The 25111-nt window shown below is 43.4% G+C and overlaps 1 protein-coding gene across 1 annotated transcript in view; it reads left to right on the plus strand.

Annotated features, from left to right (window-relative positions):
* Positions 1-16687: 16687 nt before the first annotated feature.
* Positions 16688-25111, plus strand: part of LOC121569327 (zinc finger homeobox protein 4-like) — a 156483-nt gene continuing 148059 nt past the window's right edge. The window contains exon 1 of the mRNA XM_041880193.2: positions 16688-17088. The gene's annotated coding sequence lies outside the window, so the exon portion shown is untranslated. The remainder of the gene's footprint in view (positions 17089-25111) is intronic.

Raw genomic sequence — 25111 nt, forward strand, 5'->3', positions numbered from 1 at the left:
AGGAGAGAGGGATAGTGGAGAGGTTGAGCGAGGGAGAGAGGGGGGAGATGGAAAGGTGAGAGGGATAGTGGAGAGGTTGAGCGAGGGAGAGAGGGAGGGAGATGGAAAGGAGAGAGGAATAGTGGAGAGGTTGAGCGAGGGAGAGAGGAAGGGAGGGAGATGGAAAGGAGAGAGGGATAGTGGAGAGGTTGAGCGAGGGAGAGAGGGAGGGAGTTGGAAAGGTGAGAGGGATAGTGGAGAGGTTGAGCGAGGGAGAGAGGGAGGGAGGGAGATGGAAAGGAGAGAGGGATAGTGGAGAGGTTGAGCGAGGGAGAGAGGGGGGAGATGGAAAGGTGAGAGGGATAGTGGAGAGGTTGAGCGAGGGAGAGAGGGAGGGAGTTGGAAAGGTGAGAGGGATAGTGGAGAGGTTGAGCGAGGGAGAGAGGGAGGGAGGGAGGGAGGGAGGGAGATGGAAAGGAGAGAGGGATAGTGGAGAGGTTGAGCGAGGGAGAGAGGGAGGGAGGGAGATGGAAAGGAGCGGCAAAAGGTTACTCTTCACTTCAAGGCAACTGTCGTTGGTTCAGGACACAGTGTACTTGGTTGACCACGGTTGAACCATAAACTGTGGTGTTAGGGATTTACCTAGCCTCTGGGTATCTGATACTTCATCATAGCTCTTGTATATACAGTACCTTTTATAGGCATGGGACAGGTGTAGGCCTCCATAGTATTCACTCGTTCTGGTGAGATATACATTTTAACTATTTTTTTCTTTGCTACCTTTCTCTGTAATAATTTTCATTCCTTTTATGTAATAGCTTAATGTTGTAAATTCACAATGTATTTTAGCAAATTTTTTTTTTTTTATGTGCACCTCCTGCTCATAAAATAGATCTGAATTCAACTGAATTTATTTCAATAGAGTAATAGACTAATAACAGCAGCCAATCTTTTGTGAATCCAAGATGGCGTAGTAGTGCAGTTCTGTTTTTGTCGTGTGTCTGTAAATAGCCTGTAAATACCCAGTTTTTTTTGTATTTTTCGTACATATTTCCCTATCAGACTTTTCATCCTTCTACAAAATATACTTTCCTGCAACCCGCCTCACTCAATGTGGAATGGATTCTATTATTGACTTACCTTTTATCTAGAATCTCCAGTTGAAACTAGCTAGCCAGCTAACTAGCTACTTGCTATCAGCTACCGTTAGCGGTTTTTCACCATTGTCCGTGGCCTGCACCACTCAACAGCCAGCTCTAGTCTGGACTATTATTCGGCCAGTCTGCACAGCGCGTTATCGACCCAGAACATATCCGTTTCTACACGACTGGTCTGCCGCCGAAATCGTCTGATGTGGTTACGACGTCGACCACGAAGATTCCATCTGCTAGCCCCGGCCCGCTAGCACACGCTAGCCGTGGCGTCTTACTCGCTAGTGCTTTAGCAGCCTCCGAACTATCCTATTGCTGTTCACCGGACCTTATGATAACTCAGCTATACAGCTGATGTCTGCTGGACTGTTCCTTTTTACGGTACTACATCCTGTTTATGTTTAGCCTCAGCCCAAACATGGTTAGCTTATTGTTGTTTCGGTTATTTATAATTGTACTATTTCACTGTAGATCCCCCAGCCCAGCTAAACCTGCCTTAGATAGCTCCTTTGTCCTACCCCCCATACACGCGGAGACCGACTAAATTGGTGCCTCCAGTGATGCAATCTCTTTCATTGTTACCCAACGCTTAGGTTTACCTCCACTTTACTCATATCCTTCCATATCCTTGTCTGTACATAATGCCCTGAATCTTTTCTACAACACCCGGAAATCTGCCCCCTTTATTCTATGTACCCAACACACTAGAAGACCAGTTCTTAAAGCCTTTAGCCATATACTTATTCTAGTCCTCCTCTGTTCCTCTGGTGAGGTAGAGGCTAACCCAGGCCCTGCAGCCCTCAGTATCACTCCTACTCCCCAGGCGCTATCATTTGCTGACTTCTGTAATCGCAAAAGTATTGGTTTCTTGCACGTAAATATCAGAAGTCTACTTCCTAAGTTTGAGTTGTTCACTGCGTTAGCACACTCCGCCAACCCTGATGTTCTAGCAGTGTCTGAATCCTGGCTCAGGAAGGCCACCAAAAATTCTGAAATTTCCATCCCCAACTATAACATTTTCCGTCTAGATAGAACTGCCAAAGGGGGTGGAGTTGCAATCTACTGTAGAGATAGCCTGCAGAGCTCTATCATGCTATCCAGGTCTGTGCCCAAACAGTTTGAGCTTCTACTTCTAAAAATCCACCTTTCCAGAAAGAAGTCTCTCACTGTTGCCGCTTGCTACAGACCCCCCCCCAGCCCCCAGCTGTGCCCTGGACACCATATGTGAATTGATTGCCCCCCATTTATCCTCAGAGTTCGTACTGCTTGGTGACCTAAATTGGGATATGCTTAATACCCCGGCCATCCTACAATCCAAACTAGATACCCTCAATCTCACACAAATTATCAACGAACCTACCAGGTACAACCCTAAATCCGTAAACATGGGTACCCTCATAGATATCATCCTGACTAACATACCCTCTAAATACACCTCAGCTGTCTTCAACCAGGATCTCAGCGATCACTGCCTTATTGCCTGCGTCCGTAACGGGTCCGCGGTCAAACGACCACCCCTCATCACTGTCAAACGCTCCCTAAAACACTTTAGCGAGCAGGCCTTCCTAATTGACCTGGCCCAGGTATCCTGGATGGATATAGATCTCATTCCGTCAGTAGAGGGTGCCTGGTTGTTCCTTAAAAGCAATTTCCTCTCAATCTTAAATAAACATGCCCCATTCAAAAAATACAGAACTAAGAACCGATATAGCCCCTGGTTCTCCTCAGACTTGACTGCCCTTGACCAGCACAAAAAACATCCTGTGGCGTACTGCATTAGCATCAAATAGCCCCCGCGATATGCAACTTTTCAGGGAAGTTAGGAACCAATATACACAAGCAGTCAGGAAAGCAAAGGCTAACTTTTTCAAACAGAAATTTGCATCCTGTAGCACTAACTCCAAAAAGTTTTGGGACACTGTAAAGTCCATGGAGAATAAGAGCACTTCCTCCCAGTTGCCCACTGCACTGAGGCTAGGAAACACTATCACCACCGATAAATCTACAATAATCGAGAATTTCAACAAGCATTTTGCTACGGCTGGCCATGCTTTCCATCTGGCTACCACTACCCCGGCCACCAACTCTGCACCCTCCGCTGCAACTTGCCCATGCCCCCCGCTTCTCCTTCACACAAATTCAGACAGCTGATGTTCTGAAAGAGCTGCAAAATCTGGACCCCTACAAATCAGCTGGGCTAGACAATATGGACCCTTTCTTTCTAAAACTAGCCGCCGAAATTGTCGCAACCCCTATTACTGGTCTGTTCAACCTCTCTTTCATAACGTCTGAGATCCCCAGAGATTGGAAAGCTGCTGCGGTCATCCCCCTCTTCAAAGGGGGTGACACTCTAGATCCAAACTGCTACAGACCTATATCCATCCTGCCCTGCCTTTCGAAAGTATTTGAAAGCCAAGTTAACAAACAGATCAACGACCATTTCGAAAACCACTGTACCTTCTCCGCTATGCAATCCGGTTTCCGAGCTGGTCATGGGTGCATTTCAGCCACGCTCAAGGTCCTAAACGATATTATAACCGCGATTGATAATAGACAGTACTGTGCAGCCGTCTTCATCTACCTGGCCAAGGCTTTCCACTCTGTCAACCACCGCATTCTTATTGGCAGACTAAATAGCCTTGGTTTCTCAAATGACTGCCTCGCCTGGTTCACCAACTACTTCTCAGATAGAGTTCAGTGTGTCAAATCGGAGGGCCTGTTGTCTGGACCTATGGCAGTCTCTATGGGGGTGCCACAGGGTTCAATTCTTGGGTCGACACTTTTCTCCGTGTATATCAATGATGTCGCTCTTGCTGCTGGTGACTCTCAGATCCACCTCTACGCAGACGACACCATTTTGTATACATCTGGCCCTTCATTGGACACTGTGTTAACAAACCTCCAAACGAGCTTCAATGCCATACAACACTCCTTCAGTAGCCTCCAACTGCTCTTAAACACTAGTAAAACTAAATGCATGCTTTTCAATCGAACGCTGCTGGCACCCGCCCACCCGACTAGAATCACCACTCTGACGGGTCTGACCTAGAGTATGTGGACAACTACAAATACCTAGGTGTCTGGTTAGACTGTAAACTCTCCTTCCAGACTCACATTAAGAATCTCCAATCCAAAGTTAAATCTAGAATCGGCTTCCTATTTCGCAACAAAGCCTCCTTCACTCATGCTGCCAAACATGCCCTCGTAAAACTGACTATCCTACCGATCCTTGACTTCGGCGATGTCATTTACAAAATAGCCTCCAACACTCTACTCAGCAAATTTGATGTAGTCTATCACAGTGCCATCCGTTTTGTCTCCAAAGCCCCATATACTACCCACCACTGTGACCTGTAGGCTCTTGTTGGCTGGTCATCACTACATGTTTGTCGTCAAACCCACTGGCTCCAGGCCATCTATAAATCACTGCTAGGCAAATCCCCGCCTTATCTTAGCTCATTGGTCACCATAGCAGCACCCAACCGTAGTCTGCGCTCCAGCAGGTATATCTCTGTCACGCCCTGGCTCTGGGGACTCTAGTATGTTGAGCCAGGGTGTGAGTTTTCATTTGTTTATGTTCTAGTTGTTGTAATTCTATGTTGGCCAGGGTGGCTCCCAATCAGAGACGGCTGTAGCTCGTTGTCTCTGATTGGGAGTCATACTTAGGTAGCCGTTAGGCATTCATTATTTGTGGTTTCTTGTTCCGTGTTGGTTTGTTTATGTAACCAGGGACGTCACGTTTTCGTTTTGTTGTTTTGTTCGTGTGTTCATTCAAGTTTAATAAAATGTTCGCATTCAACGCTGCGCCTTGGTCCTCCTCTATGAATGACGATCGTGACAGAAGAAACCACCAGAACTGGACCAAGCAGCCTAGTGAGGAGCAGAGTGGGTGGACTTGGGAACAGTGGAGGAAGAGCTTCGACTGGGTCAAGCCGAATGAGGAGCTGAATGGCGGAGATTGGAAGCAGAAGAGCGAGAGTTGGGCGAGAATTATAGAGGCCTGGCCCACGGGGAAGGGAGACGCCCAGAATTTTTTTAGGGGGGGCTAACGCCGTGGACGACGGGCCAGCAGGAGACCGCGGCAGAGCGGCCCAGCGGATTGGCAGAGGAGGCCGCCAGGTTACGGGGGCCACTGGTCGAAGAGGGGGTGGAAGATGTAGAGGCACGGCGAGAGGTACTGGCGTGTGTTGCCAGTCCGGTCCGGCCTGTTCCTGATCCCCACGTAGGGCCAGTGGTGTGTGTTCCCAGTACGGTCCGGCCTGTTCCTGCCACTCGCACCAAGTCTACGGTGCGCATCGCCAGCTCGGCCCGGCCCATTCCTGCTCCCCGCACCAAGTCAGTGGTGCGTTTCGTCAGCCCTGTCCGGCCCGTTCCTGCTCTCCGCACCAAGTCTGTGGTGCGTTTCGTCAGCCCTGTCCGGCCCGTTCCTGCTCTCCGCACCAAGTCTGTGGTGCGCGTCGCCAGCCCAGTCCGGCCCATTCCTGCTCCCCGCACCAAGTCTGTGGTGCGTTTCGTCAGCCCTGTCCGGCCCGTTCCTGCTCCCCGCACCAAGTCAGTGGTGCGCGTCGTTGGCCGGCACGGCCCGTTCCTGCTCCCCGCACCAAGTCAGTGGTGCGCTTCGTCAGCCCGGTCCGGCCCGCTCCTGCTCCCCGCACCAAGTCAGTGGTGCGTTTCGTCAGCCCGGCTCGGCCCGCTCCTGCTCCCCACACCAAGCCAGTGGTGTGCGTCGTCAGTCCGGCACGGCCCGTGCCTGTTCCACCGGTGGCGGGTCCGGCACCGGTCAGGTGCTGCGTCACGCCGGAGCTAGAGCAATCCGCTCCACCAGTGTTCAGTTCAGCTCTGGTCAGCAGGGCCAGACCGGACCAGGGGTACTTTGGGGGTTAGAGAAGGAGTGGGGGTCATGTCCGGAGCCGGATCCGCCGCCGAGGCGGAGTGCCCACCCGGTCCCTCCCCTGTTGTATTTGGTTGGCGCGGTCGGAGTCCGCGCCTTTAGGGGGGGGTACTGTCACGCCCTGGCTCTGGGGACTCTAGTATGTTGAGCCAGGGTGTGAGTTTTCATTTGTTTATGTTCTAGTTGTTGTAATTCTATGTTGGCCAGGGTGGCTCCCAATCAGAGACGGCTGTAGCTCGTTGTCTCTGATTGGGAGTCATACTTAGGTAGCCGTTAGGCATTCATTATTTGTGGTTTCTTGTTCCGTGTTGGTTTGTTTATGTAACCAGGGACGTCACGTTTTCGTTTTGTTGTTTTGTTCGTGTGTTCATTCAAGTTTAATAAAATGTTCGCATTCAACGCTGCGCCTTGGTCCTCCTCTATGAATGACGATCGTGACAATCTCACTGGTCATTCCCAAAGCCAACACCTCCTTTGGCCGCCATTCCTTCCAGTTCTCTGCTGCCAATGACTGGAACGAATTGCAAAAATCTCTGAAGCTGGAGACTCTTATCTCCCTCACTAACTTTAAGCATCAGTTGTCAGAGCACCTTACCGATCACTGCACCTGTACACAGCCCATCTGAAATTAGCCCACCCAACTACCTCATCCCTATATTGTTATTTATTTTGCTCTTTTGCACCCCAGTATCTCTATTTGCACATAATCTCTTGCACATCTAGCATTCCAGTGTTAATACTATTGTAATTATTTTGCACTATAGCCTATTTATTGCCTTACCTCCATAACTTGCTACATTTGCACACACTGTATATATATTTAATGTTGTATTTTTGACTTTATGTTTTTTTACCCCATATGTAACTCTGTGTTGTTTTTATCGCACTGCTTTGCTTTATCTTGGCCAGGTCGCAGTTGTAAATGAGAACTTGTTCTCTTTACCTGGTTAAATAAAGGTGAAATAAAAAAATAATAAGCAGGTATAAAAAAGCAGGTATAAAAAAGTAGGTGCAGGTACATGTAGAGGGATACAGACAGATCCACTGTCGTATGTGTGCATGTGTTATAATCCCGTACAGTACCTCTGTAGGATGTTCTAAAAGGATTCATCATTCTCGTCTCAGATGACTGATGGAAAATACATGTACTTTTAGGCATGAATACAGTAGAATTGTGGTCAGAACACACACACGCGCACGCACACACACACACATGCGCACGCACACACACACACATACGCGCGCACACACACATACACACACACACACACACACACACACACACAGTAAGATACATAACCTTCATAACATATCAGAAAGTAAATTCCCCATGTTGTTTTGAGGAAGCGTATTTAATTGAAGTTAGGGATACTGTTGGATGGTCCTTATGAAACTGGCCACTTTTCTACATTTCATCCTAGAAATAAAAACAACCACCAACATGAACTCCAGTGATGTATTCCATAGTCATGTTAAGTACCACATCTGAATAGCAGTTTATTCAAGAAGACAAATGTTGAAAATACATGACATTACAATAACACATCTCTTGCTCATTCTCTGTGTGTTGTGATGATGATAATCCTTCTAGACTTCTCTCTATTCTGTAACAGAACATAGATAATCAATTGCAACACAATCTCACACTTGTTGTAATAACACTATAAACAGGTTGTTTGTAAATGTGTAGAATGTGTTTGTTTTGGGTACACACTGGTAAGTTACCTTACGTAAATGAGACAGTCACAGAGGATTTTCTTCTGAATAACTGGTCAGGGCATAGCACTTTCCATTCAGCTTCAGGCGACTTTGACGTAAGGCTTGATCACACCTGTAGAGACTACTTCTATCCATCACGCCCATTGTTGCTTATCCATTGTTCACTAAACATATCAATGTAATTACACTCAACACAATGTTGAAAACAGAATGCTTCCCATCACTAGATCACATAACTAGACGTGAGCTGGACGTGATCCCAACGCTGCCACCAATGTAGCGGAAGAAAGTGAAAGCTGCAACAGGGACTCTAACCAGGGCTCATACGTGGCAAAGTGAGCTCTAACGGTCATTGCCATGAAAGCCTAGTAGGCCTCTGGGCAGAGACAGTAGGCCTACTATGCTGGCATATGCCTTGTTACAACAGCCTAAGTAAGTAGCTTGCGAAAGTATACACCCCCCTTGGCATTTTTCCTATTTTGTTGCCTTACAACCTGGAATTAAACTGGATTTTGGGGGGGTTTGTATCATTTGACTTACACAACATGCCTACCACTTTGAAGATGCAAAATATTTTTTATTTGTGAAACAAACAAGAAATAAGACAAAAAAAACAGAACAGTTTATAACTATTCACCCCCCCCAAAGTCAATACTTTGTAGAGCCACCTTTTGCAGCAATTACAGCTGCAAGTCTCTTGGGGTATGTCTCTATAAGCTTGGCACATCTAGCCACTGGGATTTTTGCCCATTCTTCAAGGCAAAACTGCTCCAGCTCCTTCAAGTTGGATGGGTTCCGCTGGTGTACAGCTATCTTTAAGTCATACCACAGATTCTCAATTGGATTGAGGTCTGGGATTTGACTAGGCCATTCCAAGACATTTGGTGGTGTTCTCGGGGTGATGAGAGGTGTTGGGTTTGCGCCAGACATAGCATTTTCCTTGATGGACAAAAAGCTCAATTTTAGTCTCATCTGACCAGAGTACCTTCTTCCATATGTTTGGGGAGTCTCCCACATACTTTTTTGCAAACACCAAACGTGTTTGCTTATTTAATAATTTAACTAATTATGTGACTTCTGAAGGTAATTGGTTGCACCAGATCTTATTTAGGGACTTCATAGCAAAGGGGGTGAATACATATGCACCACTTTTCCGTTATTAATTTAAAAAATAAAATAATTAACAAGTTATTTTTTCATTTCACTTCAACAGTTTGGACTATCTTGTGTATGTCCATGACATGAAATCCAAATAAAATCCATTTCAATTACAGGTTGTAATGCAACAAAATAGGAAAAACGCCGAGGGGGATGAATACTTTTGCAAGGCACTGTATATAACATGATTGACACGACCATAATAATCATCATGAAACGGCCTTGAAAGTGCCATAAGTGTAAGCCAACATAATTCATTATTTTACATTAACCTGTTTAACTGCATTGATATGGCTTAATTGATCATAGTCCAGACTCCTTATGGTTGCTAATGCCATGCAGTTGCACCAGGGGAATTTAAACCAAACAGATTTTTTTTTGCAGGTCTTCTGTTACCCCACATTTATTGATGAATTAATTTCCCATCCCCTTTCCCCAATCAAATACATTCATCGATACTCCCAAGTTTGCCCCCCCCCCTAAAAAAACAACAACAAAAAAAACAACAACAGACAAATACCGTTTTTTATTCCAATCTGGCAACCCTCATAAAATCCGGCCAGTATCCCAAAGTATTAAGCAAAAACAAGCATAGAAAACAGCATTGGGAATAATAAATAATAAAAAACGTACGGCTACATAAGGATATAAATAAATGTGGGACACAAGAAAAGGCAGTGTAGAACACCATTTCCCAAAATGCATTGCTCCAACAACTTTCAAAAGATTGTTCCCAAGTTTGCCCCCCAAAAATGTATTTTCCTATGAATTAGGTCACACAAAAATGTGTGCCTTTTCCTACGAATTAAGTCGCCAAAAAAGGTGTTTATTTTCACACGAATTAAGCCACATAAAAACGCATGAAATCTGATGAATTTTTTTTGGTACATATTTACACAAATTGACTGTGAGATTGTGTCGTCAATTACTAAACATACTCAGCTTTACAACACTCACAGGGCCCCATGGATGCATCCCCTTTAATACCTAGAGTCCTTCCATGCTGTCAGTCAGGCCTTTACTAGTCCATATGGACTGTGGGATAAGACATCCTCACACAGCATGGACTCTCTGTTATCGGTATCTGGTAGATTTTTATTTTTTATTTTTATTCCGGGTCGCCATTAGCTGCTGGCAAGGCTGCAGCTACTCTTCCTGGGGTCCAATCACAGATCCTCAGCTGTGGGTTTCACCTCACCCAAAATGACTCATTATGTGGTTATTATTATTATTATTATATGATGATGACCCTATTAGTATCATAGATTCATAGCCTCAGTATAGTTATGGAAAACTGGAACAATCGATTTTTCAAATTCAGAATATCAACGGTTGGTCACTGGCTAGAGAATAATTATATTGCTGATATAAAATTAGTATTACAGATAATTGCAAATTGATCAAACTTAGATTATTGGTAGTTGACTGTCATAATCAAAATAATTTGTTGACCATTAGGTTGTCATGTATGAATGTAGTTTGATGATTTGTCTTATAAACCTAACAGTGCATCGTGGGTCTAAATTGATGCCTCACTTCAAGCATTTCCAAATGTCTAATAGGCATCAACCGAGTCTGTGCATTTGCGTTCGTCGCCTGGCTTGGCATGGTGGACTTACTTGTGATTTGGTCCCTCTCTAGCTTTGATGACTCGAGCTTCCTAGCTGTCAAACTGTTGCCATGGAATTGACTTCTCGCCTTTTCGGTGCGGTCCAATAGTAACCGGGTTATTTACCGTGCGAGGACGGCCCATTGAGTACCAGAAGAGAAGGATAGTGGAGATCTGAGGACCCTTCTAGGAGTGGGCAGCGGACGGTAGTCCAGTAAATTGACATGTTCTGTCTCGTGTTGGCATGGACAGTTTTATAATAAGATTTTGAAGAGAAAAGATCCATGCTTACCCTTTCAATTCATAAAAGCATGTGCAGAATTGAATTCGTTTTTTAAATTATTTAATAAAAAGTATACATCTCAGGTGCTGTTCTTTTGTGATTTAAGTGAAAACATGAATGATTTGTTTAACTTATTTAATATTATTACGATATCATTATTATTATTATTTTGTATTATTATTGGTATTGTTTTGACTTATTTAAATTATTAGGCCTGATTTGTTAAATATTCAATTTAATTTAATTAATTTAAATGCAGATGTAGCCTAATTATTCTAATTTGATTTAGCCTACTCCGGACTAGTGATCACATTTCAGGCACAAAATTAAAATCTAAATAATCCCAGTGAATTCAGTAGGCCGATTAGACGTGTATCGTTGGAGATACACCGTCTATTGTTCTTCTTTACAATGACCAGTAGCCTCTCTCTCTCTGTGTCAGAAGACAGGGACAAAGAGTGCAGGTGCGTCTCCCAGATGACCACATTATCTTATCATCACCTTCATATTTTTGTAAAATTCACGTTACTTGTTCATTATTGTGCTATAGGCTATTTGTGGTTTGGATCAGGTTTGCGTCTGGTATGTGGAGGTATAAGGGATAGGCCCTTTTCGAGTAGATAGATTTATATGGAGGACTCTCCTGCGCACATGTCTATTAAAGAGGGATCAAGAATGAAAAACTCGCGCACAGCGAGGACCAAGGGCCAAGTGGGAAGGGGCACATGGACGAGGGAGATTAAATGGAAGGAGGGTTGGATGGGGATAAAGAGGTGGAGAGGTGTGGTGTGTGTGTGTGTGTACGTATGAAAAAAAAAATGGGGAAAAAAAGTATGAAAAATGTATGCACTCACTAACTGTAAGTCGCTCTGGATAAGAGCGTCTGCTAAATGACTAAAATGTCAAATGTACGTGTGCGTACGTGTGTGTGTGCGTGCGTGCGTGCGTGAAAGGTGAGGTTATCAAGTGTAGCCTAATAGTGTACAGTTTATTGTAGATTTCCTCACCAGATTGACCCGTTCGCGCGCCGCTGTTCTGGAAGTCACTTTTCACCAAGCCCCCCTATTAAACCCGGGAACACCGTGCCGGCTGCACGCGCATCTGGCCCCGGTAAAGGCTTTACAATCTCTTCCATTGATTTCCTCTTATCAAATAAACAGAATAGCACCGCGTGCGTGGACACTTCCTACCCCTCCATACACCTCCTTAACCCTTCTCGCGCACTGCCTGTGCCTGCTCGCGCACCCCTCCCCTGTAGTCCCGAGACGCAAGCAGCTGTGATTCCATGTAAATGTTACATGATTGTCACCTCGTGATTCCCCCCCCACTTTCCCCGATAGCGTATCGTCGCACATTATTAATGCAAAGTTTATGCAATAAACGAGCGTGTTGGGTTGCTATTCTTCTCTCCTGGTAACAATGCAACCAGCTATCAAGTGGATTTGATTAACCATTTTTGATTAATGCCTGGTGAGAGGTCGTCCAGAAACGTCTGATTAATGTGATGTGATTTGATGCTGAAATGTGATATTGGCTGGAATTGCTCTAGTTGACCCTTTAAATGTAGCAGTAATCCGTGTGGTCGCTTTGATTACGTACTGTAGTCTAATTGTTGTCATCAAGGCTTGCCCTATCATATCCCATCTGGAAGTACTCTGCCATCTAGCCACAGAGTAGTCACCCCGCTATAGAACATTGATGTAAGCTTTGTTTTAAACCGTATAGCTCTCTTTCTCTTTTTTCTCTTTCCCATGTCTTCTTTCCCCTCCTTTGAAGAGAGCAGAAGAGTGGGCTGATATCGGCCTCATGTTGCCTATAGATTTTCGTTTACATAATCGATTGAAATGTCCCAATACATTGATTTTTGACTCAGTGTTTTACAAACAAGCGTTTATAGGTATAGATTTTATGTTAGGAAGAACTCCAGCGTGCCACGAGCCACAGATACGACGGGAGTTACTGGCAAGTGATCTAAATACAAATAAGTAAACACATTTTGTTTTGCTGTGAAATATCAAAATTGACGGGGAAAGATAAAACAAGAGAGAGGGGACAGATAATAGACACAAAAGCATTGTGTTCCTCTCCTGCCGCTGAAATACTGAAAAACACAAAGCGGTTCCTTCCTCTGCAATTCTCCTTGAATTATATACCTTCACATTGCGGAATATTAAATTAAAGTTGGATAAGTCCATGTAGAGGGGAGGCTGCGTCCAATGCGGACTCATTTCCCCTATTCTGTAGCGGCATCACTTCGCTCCCCTCTTTTCAATGACAATGTGCCAAAAATCTAGGCATTTTCGAAACAGTTTCCACATGCTATAAGCGGATTGATACTGAGCGTACGAGTAAGAGCGAGAAAAGAAAAACGGAATGCTATTTTATCAAAGGTATAGTTTTTATTTCTCTTCTGCTGCTGCATGGGTTTATGCTTTTTGGAATTTAAAGGAAGGAATATTCAAAGTTCTAAACTGATTGTGTGTTTATGTATGCGAGTTGTCTTGGTTAGGGTCTATGCCATTAAAACGTCGATAAGTTTTAGTTTGGGTATCTGTGGGGAAAAAGTTCATGTGTATCGGACATTTTTCGGTGTTTGAATGGAAGGAGATGAAATTTGAGATTTCTCTGTGGACTTCTGTCTGTGCGTAATGTGTAACGCAAAGTATGGGAATATTATTTGTTTCTCCCGGTAAACGTATTTTGCAAGTGAAACTATATGAATAAGTTTTGTATAATGTGTTTTAATTAATTAGTTAGCATCGCAAGCATTTGTTTTATTCAAATTCACTGTGTACTGCCACGCAATATTCTAATGTAAAATTGACATGATTTTTGATATGTAATTAATTTCTGACCATTTTGATGCACATGAATTGACCATAAATTCCATTATTTTTGGGCTATATTTGTCCATTGATAGTTATAGATTTTGATAAAGGAAAACTATATTTTCTTTAACATTACCTCCTTGAGTCCTTGTGTGTTTCCGTTGTTTACAAACGCTGCATGTGTGCTGTTGCTTCTCTGGGTGTTGTGAGTTGTGTTGGGTGCTTTGCTGTGACTGGCTATTCTGGTTCTGGGTCTGTGTGTAGCCTAGGGGAGATGGGTCATTGTATTGGGTAGAGGGTTTGCCAGTGGGTCTGTGTGTTTTGAGGAGAGGGTCAAACTTCCCCAGTCGTGACCTAACGGACCCCAGAGGGCGCCGGTGCTTTGGACTAAAACCATCAGATTTGAAACCAGGGAGAACCCCCAACCTCCTGGTCCTTATGGCAGGAGCCGGACCGCTACCGGGGCTGAACATGCCTCAAAGCAATGGAAAACAATGACCGTGGGAGAAAGAGTCAGGAATTTGATCATATAAAACGTTGTTTTCAAAATTGTTGTGTTAATATTGTAATAACCATTCACAAAAAGCAATAGTAGTTATATTTTTATTCTTCTTCGTTTGAAAATTAAACACTTGCAAATGGTCCTTCTGATAAAAGCTCAATTGGCAACGTACGGTCCTTTTTATCGTTTATTTCACCCTTCAGTCTAACCTGAGGACACACAGACACACACACAAACACACACACTCTGAGTTTACAAATAATATATAATTAATCGGCGATTCTGCGATATGGAAATGAGGCGAAATATTAGTTAACGTGATCTTTTGTCAAGCAGCCCCCGGAGAAAGAGCATCGTCTGCTGGAAGAGTGAGAGGGAGGCGACCGAGGGATTTACAAATGCATGAGGCTAAGATAAGGAGTATCAGTCCCTAAAATCCGCCTTAAGTTCTTATTGTCACCTTGAAAACAAAAGAAAAGACAGTCTGCAATATATGGACAAGTCTCTCACAGTTGCCAACTACGAGTGTATTAGTCTGCATCCTCGCAAAAAACAAGTGACCACTTGAAAATAAAATCAATCAATAGTTACAAAGTCCTCCATCCCATGCAAAATAAAATAGTCAACGTTAAACATTCAGAACAACCTTTAGTCCATCGCACCAGGTTTGGCATTATAGCCTTAAGATTCTGTGAGACCAGAAAAGCTGTCTGCAACGCTCCGTCCGTTACGTCTTGCTCCGTGCTGGTTTTCCAACCAGACTGCGGCTTGTCTGGCTTCTCCTGCCCGCTGAGTGAGTCGCCTCTCCGGGAAGAGCAGTTTGGAATCCCTGGAGGACGCTATAAAGCCACAGCCTCGGATCTGCGAAAAGTGACGCCTCGGTTGACCACCTTTAACGCAGGTCACAGCCCCAGTAGTCCGGGAAACAGCAGCCCTGGGTCGAGCTTGATTCGGGCTGGGTCGGTGTGGGTCTGGTTCAGTTGTAGGCTACTGCAGTAGGATGTATTGACTGCCAGCAGCCTTATCATAGGATCCCAAGCCCCGGCTCAGTCAATTCACCCCCTTTGATTTTTTTCATGAAGGAGAACCGATCTCCTGCTTCCCTACACGATTAACACCATGTTAAGGTCTCTCTCCCCGATAACGACTAATAAGAGACAGAAAAAGTGAAATAAGAAGGGTTAGGGTGGAAGGGAACAGAGCTAAACGGACTAATGCAATGAATAGGCCTACATAAATGTATTGCTTTGAATGGTGTGTTGGGTCTAACATGGTCTAACATGGTCTGAGGTGTTCCGCTTGGTTTTATTAGGCCCAGTCCTCCTGTGTGGACTGGGAGTTGGTAACATGTGGATGGCTTTGATGCACATGTATTTGCAGTTTTTTATTTTTCTAAGGTGATGCATGTGTAGGCTATAGGCTACTTTCTACTAATCACGAGATATATGTTTACCATCGTATCTTCACAAAAACTTTACAAACATCTTGTTATTTTAACCAATATCTTCTAATGACTGGTTATTTTCTGATAATGTAGCCAATGCATTAGGCCTATCTACTATTTCATATAAATACTGCTATGTTCTTGACATCCATAGACGCGTAGACCTATCTATGCTCTTCTTCGGTCTCTACAATAAGTCAAATCCATGCTACAGTATTCAACCTTTTAAATACTCTTAAAAAATAATGAAGGAAGAATGTAATGTAGGCCTTATAATTTAGACTGTATTAATTGACTTTGCATCAAGTTATTTTATTGAGATTTAATTGATATACAAATTACATATCATACATACCCACCTTTCGGATAAGGCCGGCATGTTCCTCCACTGTATAGGCCTAAAGCCTGCTCTCTCTAGGTTTTCATAGCCAGACATATGCTTTCCTGTTCTGTCATAGTTTTACAACTATGTAATAAACATATCGATGTTGTGTTCAATATTGACAACATGCCCTTGTTTACATATGGTATTCAATCGGTTTACAAATTTACAACACAGTTAAACACATTAAATTAGTCTCTATCTGAAACAAGGTTCTATTGAAGCCCTTCAATTTGTGCATCGCTCAAGATTCCATATATTTAATCCACTAGATCAAATATTATACTATATATTGAATAAAATCAGGCCATCAAAATAAGCAAACACATCCATATATTTGGAATATATACTGACATTCTGAAAAGCTTTAACATAATGCCATATTCTAAATGAGACTTGCACAGGGTGGCATATCAGGCTATAGTTTTGTCCTCATCTGCGGACCTTTATGAAAAAATATGACTTCTCTGTAATTCTATACCCTATTTGGTTAACAGGAAATGGCTATTTATTGTTCTGCGTGTCTTTCGGCTGGCCAGTAAAACCATAAAGATTTTCCCCGTTAAGATCACTTTGGTCTATCTGACGCGTTCCGTCCTACGGCCTTTGATCGAGACAGGCGCTCAGTGCGTCATTTGCAATGTGGAGACTGTTGATCAGCTCGCTAATTACGCCTCTCTCTCTCTGTTCCTCTCTCTGTACCTCTCTCTCTTCCTCTCTCCCAGCCTCTCTCATTCGCCCTCTCTCTTCCATTCCCAGAGTGCATATCGGGAATAGACACACAAAGACATGCGCACTCAACTTAATCAGCCATTTTTTTAAACAGGGCTAAAACGATAATAATTAGCAGAATAAAGACATATCGGATTTTCATTTCCCTTCCGCCGTTTCTCGACCCCTCCACAACCGAAACTGCTAGGCTGCAATCGAGACATCTTTCACGGATCGGACCCAAAGGATAGCCTTCATACCGCTTGCAATTTTGTATGTTTTTTTAAAAAATATATATAAAGTTGGGAGGATTATAATTTTTTTTCCCCTTTTTCCATTTTTGTGTTATCATATTTCGCAACCATTGGATGTGACTTTGTTTTCAAACCAAAAACAAGAGACGAAAGGGAACGAACTGGGAGGGGAAGAAAGTAAGTTTTTTTCCATAACTTTTATTGAGTAGTGTTCAATTTAGGTCAAGTATTGATTATTTTAGGTGGATCCCGCAGAATCTTTGACATAGCGCTCCGGGGATAACAGCTGTTTTCATGCGGTATGCTTTCGGCAATAGCCTAGCTTTGCCTTGGAAAACATCCCATATTGAGGTGTTTGTTGAAGTCCTGCTTTGGTTTTACTAGCAGAGAATTGTCACGGGCCAGACGAAAGCCTTTACGTGTGTGTCATTGCCATTGTTACCTCGGCCAAATCTGCTCTCAAAGTTTACTAGGGTTTGTCTGGTTCTGATCGTATGTCATACTGTCTGTGCAAAACAAATCGTTGCATGATATCACGTATTTCCCGGTGTGGCTTGGTTAATTACGGCGCTAGACTAGACGTTATGAGGTCCGATCTCTGGTGGTCTAGGATACGTGAATGTTTTGTTTTCTCCCTGTGTTTTTTCCCCCCGGTGAAAGAGTTCTGCTTGGTTCCAGTGCTGGACCACTTGTAAAAGCTGGACCTGACGGTTCGGCAGTTAGGCTACAATGTATCCATTCATATATTTTCTGACAATGTCGCTGTCTTCCTCACGTTATTGTTACGTGTAACACCGTATAAATTCTTAAGTGACGCGAAGAGCAACACGATTTACACCGTGACGCTTATATATTGTTTAGATAGATGCATTGTCTTTTTAGATTATACTATTGAGATTCAATTGTATAATTCATTGTATAATGGTCCTACAATTCGTTATTACCTGCTGCGTGTAAAGGAGTAGCCATGCACCGAGGCGTGGGTGGCTGTGTCGCCGGGGGAGGAGACCAGTCGTTGGGCTACTGATAGCACGCAGGTCCCCTGGATCCAGAAACTCACGGTTCTTAAATATTTTTATCAAAATATAAAAAACTGGCATTGGGGAAAAAGAGCACAAGAGGTCCAAACTCTTCGTTATATGTTCTCTATTTTCTTTACTCCTGTCCTATTGTCGTAACGGAAGATTCATGTTCTCCCCTTCATTCGCTTTGGTGGGGTCATATTCTTTCTCCTTATAATGAATTGTCCTTTCATTGCCAGTGATGAGGTTTTAGCATTGTCTATGCATGGTGATTGTTTAGTGTAACTTGGGGTACAGAGGAGAGGTGAGGAGAGGGGCTGTGGTAGTTTTTTGCTTGATGGCTGGTTTGAGGTAGAGTCTTGGCTGGGATTGGGACACGACAGTGACAGGGACATCGATCGCTTGCATTAAGAGAGCAGAAAAAACACGGCGATACGAGAGGCAGCCTCAAACTCCGGTATGTAACGTTGTGTGTGTGTTTGCGCTCTCCGCTCGCGCTTTCTAGGGCACATCAGCAGCACTATGATATTTCTACTGGATTTAAACAACGGCTTTCTCTTCTTCGGCATATTAGGACGATTTTTACATTTCTTTGTTTTTGCTTTGATTTAGGGGGAAATCATTTGAGCTATTTTCTTATATTTTTAGTTTTTTAGTTAGATAAATAACTTTGGAAACAAATGCATCCACCTTTTGTATTTTATGGATATACGAGATTTTTATGGATTGTTGGACTAAAGAAAAATGAGAACAGCAGAAATTATTTTTACCATTGTACAATTTTGGATACAAATATTTGGATAAATAATATTATGAAAATATTATTATTATTATTATTATTATTATTATTATTATTATTATTATTATTATTATTATTATTATTATTATTATTATTATGCTGCAATAGTGGATTGGACCTATGACTTGCATATTTTAGGGATATTTCCAACGAATTACATTTCTAAATTTTTGTGCAACAAAGTGTCTGAGAATTAAACTTGATATAGCCTATTTGATACCTTTAAACATTTATCTGAATACTGGTGATTTGGGAGCAATGGGTTCAATGCTATATAGTAAAATGTACGTTTGCTACTAATGTTTTATTTCTAATAAGCTACGGCAACACTCCATTTAAGGATGTTAAAAACCCATATAGGAAATTATGAGAAAAGATGGAAAAATGTAATTACAGTGAGTTTCGTCAGTATTAGTGATGTAATTGTCTCACAGAACATGGCTACGTCCTTTCTCTCTCTCAGTCCTGTTCTTAAGGCAATGCTAATAGATGTTCAGTTTGTTAGAGGAATCCGCGTTGTTTTGTGTTTTTCTGTGACGATAAAGATTCTTATTATTACAGCTTATAACTGTGTGTGCGTGCGCCTGCCATACAAAGCACGTTAGCCTGGGTTTAAAGCAAGCATCGATAGGGGATTGAGGACGTGGTAGAACTATACTGCCAGTCTTAGACGACAATTGAAAATGAAGAGTAAAAAGCTGTAATTCGCTATTATCTAAAACAATGCAATGCGTTTCAGTACAGCAGCCCTCATCAATGTACTTACGGCAGGAGAAGGTAAAGGCAGGCAGATAGTGGAAATAAACATAGTATTAAGGTTAATACTACTGTATAATAACACGTGTATTCGTGTGTAGACAACACAGTGAGTCAATGGCGATAGCAGGCAGGGATAAAAAACCCGAAAACGAGAGACAGCCCCATGGTTGTTCTGTGTATGGTTTACAGTTTCACTGCATTTAAAACTCACAACATAGTGTATTACTGCTTCATATGTGATACAGCATCTTCCTCAGCTAAAACACATTTCATCATTACAGCCTTGATCAAGGTGCTGCCAGAGAGATAGGGAATAGATAGAAGAAGAAGGGATAGGAGAAGGGAGGGAGAGGGGCAGGGAGAGGGGCAGGGAGAGGGGCAGGGGCAGGGAGAGGGGCAGGGAGAGGGGCAGGGAGAGGGAGAGAGAGAGAGAGAGGGAGAGAGAGAGAGAGAGAGAGAGGCGAAACCTCCCTATAACTCTCCACCGGGCAGGCAGACATATCCAGCAGGAAGATTGGCTCCAGCCTCTCTTTGGGTCGACCATGTGTCATTTCCATCCAGCCTCATCGCCCTCTACCTATCTGATATTAATGGGAAAATCAATATTTCAGGGATTACATTTCCCTCCTTCATTTTTTATGGTTTCTACCTCAATAAGTCTCTCTTCTAATAGAGGGAAGTCGGATGACTTAAAATCCTATGCTGCAGAAAGAGAGAGGGGGGAGCTAGAGGGAGCGAGATCGAGAGAGAGAGTGATAGAGGCAGAGAGCCTTGCAACAAGCCTATCTTCCTGCATTTGAATGTTTTCTCCTGTAGATCTCTATAGGCCGTAGTCAGGAGGACAGTCTCACTGCTTTACCAAATAGACTAAATGTAGAAAGGGGGAAGATATGAGTTAGGTTGAATACTTAAGACGGCCTGGCAATCAGAGTAGTAGGTATTACTAAAGAGAAGCTCCCTTACACACACACACACACACACACACACACACACACACACACACACACACACACACACACACACACACACACACACACACACAAACACACAAACACACACACTTAGGTTATTTCCAAATCCCCATTATTGAATGCCACGGTCGGGTGAACGGAATTACTTTGTACACACCAGACAGCCGAGTAGCATTCTCTTTCATCCATTTATAACGGAAGGAAATGGATGTGTCTTAGAGGGATTGTAAATGTGGTGTTTGATATGTGGTGTGTGATGAATAGAAGTAAATGAAATTGGCTAGCAGCAGTAGCCTGTATGATTATATAGAGATATATTCCAATAGTCATACGCATTTCATTTCACATGGAATGGACAGTGATTCCTCTGGCCCAGCAGACCTTCATTAAGATACAGTACACGCTTATTTCATCTTCCTTCTCCTACCATCTGGCGTGTGTCAAACAGCTGTGTGATTTTCATATGTGCTAGGGATAGTGTTCTCAATTTCTCTTCATATTAGACCAACCTAGATCGAGAGAGGGATAGCTATACTGTAGACAGAGGGACAAAGTCTTGTGTGGCTCAGTTGGTCGAGCATAGCTTTTGCAACGCTAGGGTTGTGGGTTCGATTCCCACGGGGGGACCAGTACGGAAAAGTACAAAAATGTATGCACTCACTACTGTAAGTCGCTCTGGATAAGAGCGTCTGCTAAATTACTAAAATGTAAATGTAAAATGTAAAGAGAGAGAGAGACAATAGGTTTGTAATCGTAGCAGCAGGGTCCCTTGGCTTGGATTCACAGCCATTAGGATGTGAAAAGCACAACCTCCCACGTCCTGTTATTAAAACTAAAACATCCTGCTTGTTCTGTTTTCTTCCTTTCCATTTTCCAAGAGTCCTTCATTTCATTTTTCCCTCTTTAATTGAATTTGGGATGAGGTGTAGGCTAGTGTCGGCCAGGGATCTTTTTAATGGTTTTAATGTGAGGTTAGAGATGCACATCGGTGTAATACAGTCCACAGTGATTCTCTCCGCATACAGTCACTCAGTTAAAAAGAAACGACCTGATTCTCTCCCCATACAGTCACTCAGTTAAAAAGAATCGACCTGATTCTCTCCCCATACAGTCACTCAGTTAAAAAGAAACAACCTGATTCTCTCCTCATACAGTCACTCAGTTAAAAAGAAACAACCTGATTCTCTCCCCATACAGTCACTCAGTTAAAAAGAAACAACCTGATTCTCTCCCCATACAGTCACTCAGTTAAAAAGAAACAACCTGATTCTCTCCGCATACAGTCACTCAGTTAAAAGGAAACGACCTGATTCTCTCCCCATACAGTCACTCAGTTAAAAGGAAACGACCTGATTCTCTCCCCATACAGTCACTCAGTTAAAAGGAAACGACCTGATTCTCTCCCCATACAGTCACTCAGTTAAAAAGAAACGACCTGATTCTCTCCCTATACAGTCACTCAGTTAAAAAGAAACGACCTGATTCTCTCCCCATACAGTCACTCAGTTAAAAGGAAACGACCTGATTCTCTCCCCATACAGTCACTCAGTTAAAAAGAAACGACCTGATTCTCTCCCCATACAGTCACTCAGTTAAAAAGAAACAACCTGATTCTCTCCCCATACAGTCACTCAGTTAAAAAGAATCGACCTGATTCTCTCCCCATACAGTCACTCAGTTAAAAAGAAACAACCTGATTCTCTCCTCATACAGTCACTCAGTTAAAAAGAAACAACCTGATTCTCTCCCCATACAGTCACTCAGTTAAAAAGAAACAACCTGATTCTCTCCCCATACAGTCACCCAGTTAAAAAGAAACAACCTGATTCTCTCCTCATACAGTCACTCAGTTAAAAGGAAACGACCTGATTCTCTCCCCATACAGTCACTCAGTTAAAAGGAAACGACCTGATTCTCTCCCCATACAGTCACTCAGTTAAAAAGAAACGACCTGATTCTCTCCCTATACAGTCACTCAGTTAAAAAGAAACGACCTGATTCTCTCCCCATACAGTCACTCAGTTAAAAGGAAACGACCTGATTCTCTCCCCATACAGTCACTCAGTTAAAAAGAAACGACCTGATTCTCTCCCCATACAGTCACTCAGTTAAAAAGAAACGACCTGATTCTCTCCCCATACAGTCACTCAGTTAAAAAGAATCGACCTGATTCTCTCCCCATACAGTCACTCAGTTAAAAAGAAACAACCTGATTCTCTCCTCATACAGTCACTCAGTTAAAAAGAAACAACCTGATTCTCTCCCCATACAGTCACTCAGTTAAAAAGAAACAACCTGATTCTCTCCCCATACAGTCACTCAGTTAAAAAGAAACAACCTGATTCTCTCCCCATACAGTCACCCAGTTAAAAAGAAACAACCTGATTCTCTACTCATACAGTCACTCAGTTAAAAAGAAACAACCTGATTCTCTCCCCATACAGTCACCCAGTTAAAAAGAAACAACCTGATTCTCTACTCATACAGTCACTCAGTTAAAAGGAAACGACCTGATTCTCTCCCCATACAGTCACTCAGTTAAAAGGAAACGACCTGATTCTCTCCCCATACAGTCACTCAGTTAAAAGGAAACAACCTGATTCTCTCCCCATACAGTCACTCAGTTAAAAGGAAACAACCCACACAGCGATTTGTTTAATTTCGATTTCAATTTCCTTTGAAGATCTCTGTTTTTAGAAGGAGTCTGCTTTATGATAAACAAAATAAATGAACATAATATTGTGTCAGAATACTGAGGTGTTTAAAATTAAGAATTTACAATTTCTGTATATACGGTTGTTTGAGAAGCGTGTGTGTGTGTGTGTGTGTGTGTGTGTGTGTGTGTGTGTGTGTTTCAGAAGCATGAGTGTGTGTGTTTGAGAAGCGTGCGTGTGTGTATTCCTGGTGTGAGAGGCTAGGGTAGCGTCAGTACTGTGGTCCCAGGGCCTAGAGGCCTGTAGAGGGAAAAGCCAAGAACTCAGGAGCAGCCAAGCTTTAATGTCTTAAAGAGGGGGGCTTTCTGTGGCTGTCCTGGGGTAGTACCGCTGAGAGAGAGAGAGAGAGAGAGAGAGAGGTAAAAGACTTGGAACAGGTTCCAGCCTCCTGTAGCTCCCGCGGGCGGCTGCTTGTGAATATGCACAAGGTTAGTGTAATTAGCAGCTAATTATATAAACATATACAAATTATCATATGGAACGGGGCTTGTACCGCCAGAGGGGTGTTTGTGTGAGGGTTTGTGTGTGTGAGAGGGGGGGGATCAGTGGAGATACAAGCAGCTCCATTGTACCGCCGTGGAATGGGCCAGTAATAATGGGTCTGGAGTCAGTCAGTCCACTCTGCCGTGGATACGCATAACAGCCCGTCTGATTTACGCCTGGAAGCGGTGTGGCGGCGTGGCCAAATTTCATTAGTAGCCAGGGAAACCTGGTTAATTGTGCTGACTAATATCTAACGTCCCCTGGTTGGTTGGTCTGTTGGATTAATGACTCATGTTTCGCTTGTGCCGGAATTTACATATGCAAAACGCTCCCTGCCAGCCTCAGTTCCTCATCTGATGTGTATATGTGACAAAAGGGAGTGAGGAGCGAGAGAGACAGCTTGTAGGCTTGCGGGCTTGCGGGCGTGTGGCAGTGATGTGAATGTGTGTGTCGGTATTGTGAGTGTGTGTGACAATGATGTGAGTGTGTGTGTCGGTGATGTAAGTGTGTGTGTCGGTGATGGCAGTGTGTGTGTCGGTGATGGCAGTGTGTGTGTCGGTGATGGCAGTGTGTGTGTCGGTGATGGCAGTGTTTGTGTCGGTGATGGCAGTGTGTGTGTCGGTGATGGCAGTGTTTGTGTCGGTGATGGCAGTGTGTGTGTCGGTGATGGCAGTGTGTGTGTCGGTGATGGCAGTGTGTGTGTCCGTGATGGCAGTGTTTGTGTCAGTGATGGCAGTGTGTGTGTCGGTGATGGCAGCGTGTGTGTCGGTGATGGCAGTGTGTGTGTCCGTGATGGCAGTGTGTGTGTCTGTGATGGCAGTGTGTGTGTCGGTGATGGCAGTGTGTGTGTCCGTGATGGCAGTGTGTGTATGGGAGGGGATGACAAGACAACAATATGTGCATGACAGCTGTGTGTGTGTGTGCATGTGTGTGTGTCATCCATATGTGGGTAACGTTCAGACTCTGGCAAACAGACAGTCAGACAGAGGACTATTGTCTTGCATCCCCTTTATGCAATAACGCTACATATTTAACAAACAAATAAGTTCTGCAATCATCTGTTAATTCCTATAGCCATAGACTGAGAGAGAGAGAGAGAGAGAGAGAGAGAGAGAGAGAGAGAGAAAGAGAGAGCGAGAGAGAGAGAGAGAGAGAGAGAGAGAGAGAGAGAGACAGAGAGACAGAGAGACAGAGAGACAGAGAGACAGAGAGCGAGAGTGAGACAGAGAGCGAGAGACTCACACTATTTGACACAGAGGTAAAATACCTGCTATATGCTGATGATTTGGTTCTTCTATCACCAACCAAAGAAGGTCTTCAGCAGAACCTTAACATTCTAGAGCAATATTGCCAAAATTGGGCCCTGGCAGTAAATAAAACCCCCCGAAAATCATGATTTCAAGATGTCAGAAACACAAATATAAATTCACCTTGAACAACACCATAATTGAA

Source organism: Coregonus clupeaformis, chromosome 7 (genome assembly GCF_020615455.1).
Source record: "Coregonus clupeaformis isolate EN_2021a chromosome 7, ASM2061545v1, whole genome shotgun sequence".
NCBI lineage: Eukaryota > Metazoa > Chordata > Actinopteri > Salmoniformes > Salmonidae > Coregonus > Coregonus clupeaformis.